Source organism: Pristiophorus japonicus, unplaced genomic scaffold (assembly GCF_044704955.1).
Source record: "Pristiophorus japonicus isolate sPriJap1 unplaced genomic scaffold, sPriJap1.hap1 HAP1_SCAFFOLD_128, whole genome shotgun sequence".
NCBI lineage: Eukaryota > Metazoa > Chordata > Chondrichthyes > Pristiophoridae > Pristiophorus > Pristiophorus japonicus.
Window position 1 is genome coordinate 579,351 of NW_027250946.1, and position 11,580 is coordinate 590,930.

Sequence of the window (11,580 nt, forward strand, 5' to 3'; positions counted from 1 at the left end):
CCTACGTTTGTCTTTACTAACTTTTTTCTCTTTATATATCTATCGAAACTTTTGCAGTCCGTCTTAATGTCCTCTGCAAGCTTCCTCTCGTACTCTATTTTCCCTGCCCTAATCAAAATCTTTGTCCTCCTCTGCTGAGTTCTACATTTCTTGCAGTCCCCAAGTTCACTGCTATTTCTGGCCAATTTCTATGCCACTTCCTTGGGTATAACACTACCCCTGATTTCCCTTGAAAGACACGTTTGAGCCACCTTCACTTTTTTATTTTTACGCCTGACAGGGATGTACAATTGTTTTAGTTCATCCATGCGGTCTCTAAATGTCTGCCATTGGCCATCCACAGTCAACCCCTTCAGTGCCATTCGCCAATATATCCGAGCCAATTCACGCCTCATACCTTCAAAGTTACCCTTCTTTAAGTTCTGGATCAATGACTTTGAATTAACTGTTTCATTCTCCAACCTAATGTGGAATTCCACCATATTATGGTCACTCTTTCCCAAGGGGCCTCGCACAACGAGATTGCTAATTAATCCCCTCTCATTATACAACACCCAATCTAAAATGGCCTCCCCCCTAGTCGGTTCCTCGACATATTGGTCTGGAAAACCCTTATGCACTCCACGAAATCCTCCTCCACCGTGTTGCTTCCAGTTTGGTTAGCCCAATCGTTATGCATATTAAAGTCACCCATGATAACTGCTGCACCTTTATTGCATGCTTCCCTAATTTCCTGTTTGATGGCCTCCCCATCATCACTACGACTGTTTGGAGGTCTCTACATAACACCCACTAACGTGTTTTGCCCTTTGGTGTTCTGCAGCTCTACCCATATAGATTCCACATCATCCAAGCTAATGACCTTCCGAACTATTGCATTCATCTCCGGTTTAACCAGCAATGCTACCCCACCTCCTTTTCCTTTTATTCTATTCTTCCTGAAAGTTGAATACCCATGGATGTTGTGTTCTGAGCCCTGATCATCCTGGAGCCACGTCTCCGTAATTCCAATCATATCATATCTGTTAACATCTATCTGCACAGTTAATTCATCCAACTTATTGCGGATACTCCTTGCATTAAGACACGAAGCCTTCAGGCTTGTTTTTTAACACCCTTTGTCCTTTTAGAATTATGATGTAGTGTGGCCCTTTTTGTTTCTTGCCTTTATAAACTCGGCCTTCCACTATTGCTTTTTACTTTTCTACCATCTGTTTCTGACACCATATTACTTCGCCCTATCTCGCTTCATAGGTTCCCATCCCCCTGCCATATTAGGTTAAACACCACTCCCGAAGTGCATTAGCAAATGTTACCCCCAGGACATCATTTCCAGTTCTGCCCAAATGCAGACGGTCCCTTTTGTACAGATCCCACTTCCCCCAGAACTGTTTCCAATGTCCCAGGATTTGAATGCCTCCCTCTTGCACCACTGCTCAAGCTACCTATTTATTCTAACTATCCTGCTCCCTCTACTCTGATTAACACGTGGCACTGGTAGCAATCCAGAGATTACTGCGTTTGAGGTCCTACTTTTTAATTTAACTCCTAGCTCCCTAAATTCAGCTAGTAGGACCTCTTCCTGCTTCTTACCGATATCGTTGGTACCGACATGTGCCACGACAACTGGCTCTTCACCATCCCTCTCCAGAAGGCTCTGCAGCCGCACCGAGACATCCTTCACCCTTACACCAAGGAGGCAACATACCATCCTGGAGTCTCGGTGGGGCCGCAGAAACTCCTATCTATTCCCCTTACAATAGAGTCGCCAATCACTATAGCTCTCCCACACTTTCTCCCACCCTTCTGTGCAGCAGAGCCAGCCACGATGCCATGAACTTGGCTGCTCTTGCCTTGCACTTATGAGTCATCCTCCTCAACAGTACACAAATCGGTGTATCTGTTTTGCAGGGGGATGACCGCAGGGGACCACTGCACTACCTTCCGTGCACTTCTCTTCCTGCTGGTATTCCATTCCCTAGCTGGCTGTGGACTATTAACCTGCGGGAAAACCTACTCGCCACACGTGCTGCTCATGCAATTCTGAGCATTGTCGATGCTCCAGAGTAAATCCACCCTCAGCTCCAAATCCACAACGCGGTCCGTCAGAAGCTGGAGCCGGATACACTTCCCACACACGCAGTCGTCAGGGACATCGGAAGTGAGCATATCACGTGAAGAGCTGTCCTGTCATGACTTAACATTTAGATAAACTTAATTTGGCAACAACACTGATAAAGTTTACTCACTGTTACTGAAGAGAAAACAGAAAAACTACTTACCAATCATCAGCCGATCACTTATCCCCTTGGCTGTGACGTCACATTTCTGTTTCTTTCTCCTTCGTTTCTGCCCTCTCCCTGTAGCTGAACCAGCACACCTCTCGCGGCCTTTTGTCGGCCTGTCGATGACCCCGTACTCACGTCTCTCCACGCACCTCCCGTTGCCTCTCGCGGCCTTTTGTAGGCCTCTCGCTGATCCCATACTCACGTCTCTCCACGCACCTCCCGACGCCTCTCGTGGCCTTTTGTAGGCCACGCGCTGACCCCGGACTCACGTCTCTCCACGCACCTCCCTACGCCTCTGGCGGCCTTTTGTCGGCCTCTCGCTGATCCCGGACATGAGTAAATAATCTTGCTGCAAATCTACAGGCCCTTGAGAATTATGCACAGTTTTTGCCACTTAACCTGAATAAGCGTATAATTGCCTCAGAGGTGGATCGTAAAGTTTGACTAGGTTGATTGCTGCGATGAGCTGGTCGTCGTCTGAGGAGAGACTGGACAGATTGGACCTATAATCTCTGGAGATTCGAAGAATTAGAGGAGATTTCAATCAAGTCAAGGCAGCAATCGATCGAGTATGGCAACAAGACGCCCTAGTAAAACTAAACTCAATGGGATACTGGGTAAGAACATAAGAATATAAGAAATAGGAGCAGGAGTAGGCCATACCACCTCTCGAGCTTGCTCCGCCATTTAATACGATCATGGCTGATCCGATCATGAGATCAGGTCCACTTCTCTGCCCGCTGCGATAATCTCTTAATATCTTATCGGTTAAGAAATTATCTATCTCTGTCCTAAATGTATTAAACGCCCCAGCGTCCACAGCCGTCTGAGGCAGCAGAATCCACAGATTTAAAACCCTCTGAGAAAAGAAATTCCTACTCATCTCAGTTTTAAATGGGCGTCCCCTTATTCTAAGATTATGGCCCCGAGTTGTAGTCTCCCCTGTCAGTGGAAACATTCTAGCTGCATCCACCTTGTCAAACCCCACCATAATCTTTCATGTGTCGATAAGATCACCTCACATTCTTCTGAATTTCAATGAGTCGAGACGTAACCGGCACAACCTTTCCTCAATAATACAATTCCCTCATCTCCATAGGCTGGAGTCATACATAGAACAATGGAAGACGGCTGTGGTTGTTGCAGATCAATATTCACAGCCCCAAGACCTATCTGCAGGAGGTTATCAGACCAGTGTCCTAGGCCTAACCATCTTCAGCTGCATCATCAATGATCTGCCCTCCATCATATGAGCAGAAGTAGAGATGTTCGCAGAAGAATGCACAGTATTCAGTGTCATTTTCTACTCCACAGGTAATAGATCATACCATGCCTGCATGCATCAAGAACGAGATGCTTTTCAGGCTTGGACTGATCAGTGGCAAGTGATATTTTCTGCACGCAAGTGCTAACCAATGAGTAGCTCCAACAGGCGAGAGTCTAATCACCATCATTTGTTACACAACAGCATTGTAAAATTTCCTACAATTGCCATCCTGGGGATCAACATTGAGCAGAAACATAACTGGACCAGCCACCTAAATATTTTAGCTAGAGGAGAAGTTCAGAGACTGGGTATTCTGTGGCGCCTATCTCAACTCCTGACTGCACAAATCCTTTCTATCAACCTCAAGGCCCAAGTCAGGAGTTTGATTGAATAATCTCCACTTGCCTGGAAGAGAGCAGCTCCAACAACACTCAAAAGACTCGACACCATCCAGAACAAAGCAAACCATCTCACAGCTGGACATTGACACCTTCCATCACCGATGTGCAGTGGTGTAGTGTTGCATCTACAAGAGGTACTGCAACAACTCGAAAGGCTTCTTCGATAGCACGAACCAAATCCGTGAACTCAGCCACCTTGAAGGACAAGTGTATCAGGCACAAGGGAACAACATCACCTCCAACTTCCCTCCAACCTTCACACCATCCTGGCTTGGAAATATATTGCCGTTCCTTCATCGTCGCTGTGACAAAATCCTGGCACTCGCGCCCTAACTACACGGTGGGAATCGCTACATCACACGGACTGCATTAGTTCAAGAAGGCATTTCACAACCATTTTCTCAAGCGCAATTTGGGCTGTGAAATAAATGGTGACATTGAATTGGCCACCCAGAAACCATGAACTAATAATTTTTTTAATGTTCTTATTGAATGCTGGAGCGGGCACGAAGGGCTGTATAGACTATTCCGGCCCTTTATTACTTTGTTAATATGTTCTTCAGACTGACGTTATCAGCAGTACAGGAAGACTGACTCTCTTGCAGGAGTTAGAAACATAGAAACATAGAAAATAGGTGCAGGAGTAGGCCATTCGGCCCTTCTAGCCTGCACCGCCATTCAATGAGTTCATGGCTGAACATTCAACTGCACTAGGACTGTGTCAAGGGCTTGCTCAAGTTGCCTTCACAATTCCTGTGGGAAGTCAGTCAGAACAAGTACTCGAGACAACTTGTGAACAATGGTCTTTGTTTATGGCTTTGGGGAATTCTAACAACGCAAGGGGATACACGTTAAAAGTGTAGATGTGAAACGGGAGCTTCTAGTACAGGTCCACAGTTCCCTTAAGGTAGCGGGCCATGTAGATAAGATTGTTAGCAAGGAATATGGAATACTTGCCTTTATTAATCGAGGCATGGAATATAAGAGCATGGTCGTTATGCTTGAACTGTATAAAACACTGTTTAGGTCATGGCTGGAGTAAAGCCTGCAGTTCTGGTGACCAGATTACAGGAAATATATAATTGCACTGGAAAGGGTGCAGAGCAGATTTCGAAAAATGTTGCCTGCATTGAGAATTTTGGCTATGAGGAAGATTGGAGATGCTGAGTCTGTGCTTATTTAGATAGATGTGGCTGACGGGAGACCGATTTCAGGTCTATTAAATTATGAGCAGCATGTATAGATTCGGTAGGAATTACCTGTTTTCCTCGGCATAGGGGTCAACCACCATTCGGCATAGATTTAAAGTAATTGGGGGGAGAGTTAGAGGAGATATGTGGGGAAATGTATTTACCCAGAGTGTGGAGGGGTTCTGGAAATCACTTACTAAAAGCGTGCTGGAGGCGGAAACCCTCACCACATTTCAAAAATACATGGATGTGCAATTAAAGTGTGGTAATCTGCAGGGATATGGACCAAGAGCTGGAAAATGGGATTCGCCTGGATAGCTCTTGCTCGGCCGGTGCGGACACCATGGGCAGAAATGGCCTTCTTCCGTGCTGCAAGTTTCTAAATTTCCATGATGGGAGTGCTAATACAGAAATGGAGGATTGCAAATATTGCACCTCGTTCGATAAATGGAAACGAGATAAGCCTGACAACTACAGTTGTGTCAACTTAATTTCTTGTGAAAACGTTCAGAAACAAATTAAGACCGAAACTTTAGTAGCTCTTGGATAAAGTGCATTGATCAAAAAACCCAGCACGGATCTGTTAAAGCGAAATCCTGGCTGACAAACTTGTTCGAGTCCTGTGGTGAAGCAACGTAGTTGATTCATGAGATTGGTATTGCGGATGATGCTTTGTGCATGGACTTTCCAAAGGCGTTTGACAACGTAGCACATGATAGAATTGTTGTCAAAAATTAAAGCGTTTATTTTTTTCATATTGAAGTTCGAAAATGGAGGCTTATGATAAATATTAGATTCAGATATCAGTGGAGAAACAAGTTGAATAAAAATTATGACCGGTTTTGATCACATATATATGAAAATAATTGTGTCCAGTGGCAGTATATTCTGTGACCAGAGAACATATATTTAAAATAATTGGTTCAAGTGCCAGAGGCTACATGAGGAAAAACAAATACCTAGAGATTTATCACAATCTGAACACACTGCCTGAAAGGGTGATGGAAGGAAGGTCCATAACAACTTACAAGATGAATTGGATGAGTACTTGAAAAATGTAATTCTGGCGGGCATTGGCGATGTAGCAGAGGAATGAGTCTAATTGTTTATCACTTTCAAAACGCTGGCACGGGCGCAATGGGCCGAATGGCCTTCTTCTGTACTGTATAATTATATGGTTCTATGATTGTATGATCTTTCTGCCATTGCTCGTAGCGAGTTCCAGTGTACAGGGAAACTTTATCAAAAGCTGCACTAATAAAGTGGAGAGAATGATTGTTGTAAGCGGATATAGAATCTTGCGTTAACTTTGGGAGATGTGGTCTCACAGTGATGAACTCTGACAACCGATAAAGGCACAAATTCACCTGAATATTCGGCGATGCCTTTCTGAACAATAAGCACAAACACTTCGGTAAACGTTATTTCCTTCAAGAGATATTTGAATCAGTCAGATAATAAAAAAAATATTATTTTTATTCTTCATTTAATTGCAGCACTATAAACAATTCCTATGATATTTAGAAAAGGTAATACATTCATAATAGCATTGAAAATTGGAATAGAAAAGAGGTTATCAGCAATTATCTGTGAAAATATCTCCTGTACTTTCACCGCTAACATTACTTCTCTTTCTGGAGCCAGATGCTTATATTTTGCTGCTACTTCCAAATCACGCAGTTCCGCCCAGTACATAAATGCCTATTCAATATTAGGATCTATCACGGGTGCACTACAGCTCCCAAAGTGCAGCAGGGTATTAGTACACATCAGTCCGTTTAACACTCAATGCTTCAATGCACCATAACCACGGCTCTATTCCTCTTTAGTCCAATTGCTCAGTGATGTGTTGAAGGAGTGAATAAAGAAAATCAGCTTTCCAGCTTTCCAATAACGGGATCTCCACGACTTGGGATAATACGTGGATTCACAACACAGGACATTCCGGGCCCCTTCAAAACAAACCAACAGAATTACGCTGTGTGTACTTCAACAGAGCGCACATCACTGGGTCTGCAGTTCTTGATTTTTTAATGTAGCGACAGACTCCACAGACCATTCCATTAACACCTGTGACGTTGATTAGGATAAATTGGTAGCTTAACAATGTAATTTTAAAGAATAAATTTCCTATTCATGCTTTCTAAATTGCAGTAAATGTAGTGACAGGAGTACGCTGCTAAAAGCAGTATTTTTCATGCAATTCACTTGTTTCAAAATAATTTTCTTGCTTTCTTCGTTTTTTCATCATGATTGATAACCTCCTCACATCGAAGTTGATTAATTTACCTTTACCTGTGTTACACAGAACATCTGTTTACAGAAGAGGGATCAACATTCGACAACATGTTTGACGGTTTCAGAGCCATCTGCATAGGTTTGTGCTGAATCACCTTCCTGGTAAATCAGTAAATAACATGCAGAATGCAGTTACCCAATGTGCTGAAATTTTCTGCCTGGCGTCGCTTTCAATTTTAATTTCACGTTTTGAATTTGTCGATATTTATGGATGAACGCCTTCATAAACACATCTGTGCTTTCTCATCGTTAAAGTTAAACTGATATCTGGAGTTATCCTGTTCGCTAAGGAGAGAAAGCAACATTTTTTCGAAACGGGAGTTTTGATTCCCAATATCTCTGTTGTTGAGCTGTGTGAGCAATAAAGTGCAGACATATCCTTTCTAACATTATATTGCCAGAACTGTCCATCAGTCCAAATGAGGTAAGCTCAACATTTTCTGTGACATAAATAATACATTTCATCTAGAAATCTATCATTATAATATTCGAGGGTCGATTCTCAAACACAGTGGAAATCATGAACTGGCAGCGTGCGGGAACCCATCGGATCAAATCCGCGGAATGTGTTATCTGATAGATAGAAAGGGAGCTAGGAGAGGGGACCACGATGATAAGGAATGCAGGAAGAGTCGAGCAGCTCAATTGACGGAGGCAAATTCACCTGAATTAAGAAAATATGTACCATATTTTGCTTTCAGCCTTTATATACTATTCGTTGAAATTATGTTAACAACAACAACAAAATAATTTGTATTTATATAGTGTATTTAACTTAGCGCAACCTCCCAATGCCCTTCGCAGGAGTTTTATGAGATGCAAAAATTGACACAGAGCCTCATAAGGAAAAATTAGGGCAGTGCACCAAAATCTTGGTCTAAGAATTAGCTTTTAATGAGTGTCTTGAACGAGAAAACAGAGGTAGAGAGGCAGAGGTTTCGGCGGGAAGTTTCAGAGATTGTATCCAGACAACAGAAGGCACGGAACACAGTGATAGACTGATCATAATTATGAAGCTTAAGAGGTAAGAATTAGAGAAATGCACACATCTCTGCAGGCTGCAGGGCTGGTGGAGATTACAGAGATAGGCAGGGCGAGGCAATGAAGGGATTTGAAAGCGGGGATGAGAATTTTGAAATCGATGCTTTGTTTCAACAGGAGTCAATGTAAATCAGCGAGCACAGGAGTGATGGCCAAGTGGAACTTGGTTCGAGTTATGCCACGGGCAGCCAAGTTTTGGATCACCTCTCGTTTGTTTAGGGGAGAATGTGGAAGGCCAGCCAGGAATGTATTGAAATAGTCAAGTCACGAGGTAACAAAGGTATGCATGCAAGTTAACAGTGAATTAATAATGTTGTTAAAGGACGAGATTCGATCCGTTTCAAATGGGAATTGCTTAACACACTTAAAATGCATTTTGCTTAATCTTCAATTGTTGCTTAAAGGTAAAAATTTCAAGAAATTATTTCTCATCTGAGCAAGAAAGAGATCAGGTATTGGTGGAGTGATTCGGATGTGAGGCCTTATTCAGTCTCGCGCGCAGCGGGTGAAGAAATTGAACATTGGAGACATAGGCAGAAACTGGGATAGTTCTCCATACGGTAGAGATTGTTCAGGGGAGATTATTTAAAATTCTGAGTGTTTTGGGTAACTATGAAACCATTACTTCCGCAGGCAGGAGGGACCCTGATCAGTGGACACGTATTTAATGTAATTGGCAAAAGATGCCGAGAGCAGATGAGGAGATTTGTTTATACATAGTGCGCAATTATGATCTGCAATTCATTGCCATGAAAGGCTCATGGAAACAGATTCGATAATGAAAAAGTTAAGTCTTGCACATATAGTGCATCTTTCACGACCCAATGACGTTCAATGGCGCTTTACAGCCAATCAAATACGTTAGAATTCTCGATACCATTGTAATATAGGAAACATGGTCGTAATTTTGTGCACAGCAAGGTTTCACAAATGGCAGATAATCTGTTGAATCATGTTGTTTGAGGGAAGAATATTTCCTAGACACTGTGACGAATTCCCCTGTTCTTCTGCGAAGTAGTGTTGTGAGATATTTTTGTACATCTGATCCTGCAGACTAGCCTCGGTTTCTTCCGAAATACAGCACCTCCGACAGTAAAGCACACACTCATTAATGCATTGAAGTGCACGCACAGATGTTGTGTTCAGGTCTGTTGGGCTAGTCTTTAATCCACTAATTTCTGATTCAGAGGCGAGAGTTATACCATAGAGTCAGTGCTGACAGCTTGATAAAAATAGTCATGTTCAAAAGGGAATTGGATATCTATTTGAATCAGAATGGTTTGCTGGGCTGTGGCCAAAGCGCAGGGGAGTTGGACTAATTATATTGCCATTTCAAACACTGGACACAATTGTTTTCATATATATGTGATCAAAACCGGTCATAATTTGCATTCAACTTGTTTCTCCACTGATATCTGAATCTAATATTTATCATAAGCCTCCATTTTCGAACTTCAATATGAATTAAATTAAGGCTTTAATTTTTGCCAACAAGTCTATCATGTGCTACGTTGTAAAACGCCTTTGGAAAGTCCATGCACAATGAATCAACCGCAATACCAACCTCATCAATCAACTACGTTGCTTCACCACAGGACTCGAACAGGTTAGTCAGCTAGGATTTCGCTTTAACAAATCCGTGCTGGGTTTTTTGATCAACGCACTTTATGCAAGAGCTACTAAAGTTTAGGTCTTAATTTGTTTCTGAACGTTTTCACAAGAAATTAAGTTGACACAACTGTAGTTGTCAGGCTTATCTCGTTTCCATTTATCGAAAGAGGTGCAATACTTGCAATCCTCCATTTCTGTATTAGCACTCCTATCATGGAATTATAGAAACTTACAGCACGGACGAAGGCCATTTCTGCCCATGGTGTGCGCTCCGGCCGAGCAAGAGCTATCCAGCCGAATCCCATTTTCCAGCTCTTGGTCCATATCCCTGTAGATTACCACACTTTAATTGCACATCCATGTATTTTTTAAATATGGTGAGGGTTTCCGCCTCCAGCACGCTTTTAGTAAGTGATTTCCAGAACCCCTCCACACTCTGGGTAAAGACATTTCCCCACATATCTCCTCTAACTCTCCCCCCAATTACTTTAAATCTATGCCCAATATTTGTTGACCCCTCTGCCAAGGAAAACAGATAATTCCTACCGAATCTATACATGCTGCTCATAGTTTAATAGACCTCAAATAGGTCTCCCCTCAGCCATATCTTTCTAAATAAGCACAGACCCAGCATCTCCAATATTCCTCATAGCCAAAATTCTCTATCCAGGCAACATTTTTCGAAATCTGGTCTGCACCCTTTCCAGTGAAATTATATATTTCCTGTAATGTGGTCACCAGAACTGCAGGCTGTACTCCAGCCATGACCTAAACTGTTGCAGCATAACGTCCATGCTATTATATTCCATGCCTCGATTAATAAAGGCAAGTATTCCATATTCCTTGTTAACAATCTTATCTACATGGCCCTCTACCTGAAGGGAACTGTGGACCTGCACTAGAATCTCCCTTTTCACATCTACACTTTTCAGTGTCGTGCCATTTAACGTGTATCCCCTTGCGTTGTTAGAATTCCCCAAAGCCATTACCAAAGACTATTGTTCATAAGTTTTCTCGAGTACTTGTTCTGACTGACTTCCCACAGGAATTGTAAAGGCAACTTGAGCAAGCCCTTGACACAGTTCTAGTGGCCCAACTCGTCCATGACAGTCAGTCTCCCTTGTCTGGTGATAACGTCAGTGTGAAGAACATATTAACATAAAAATAAAGGGCTGGAATAGTCTATACAGCCCTTCGTGCCTGCTCCAGCATTCAATAAGAACATTATAAAAATTATTAGTTCATGGTTTCTGGGCGGCCAATTCAATGTCACCATTTATTTCCCATCCCAAATTGCGCTTGAGAAAATGGTTGTGAAATGCCTTCTTGAACGAATGCAGTCCGTGTGATGTAGTGATTCCCACTGTGTATTTAGGGTGGGAGTGCCAGGATTTTGTCCCAGCGACGATGAAGGAACGGCAATATATTTCAAAGCCAGGATGGTGTGAAAGTTGGAGGGAAGTTGGAGGTGGTGTTGTTCACTT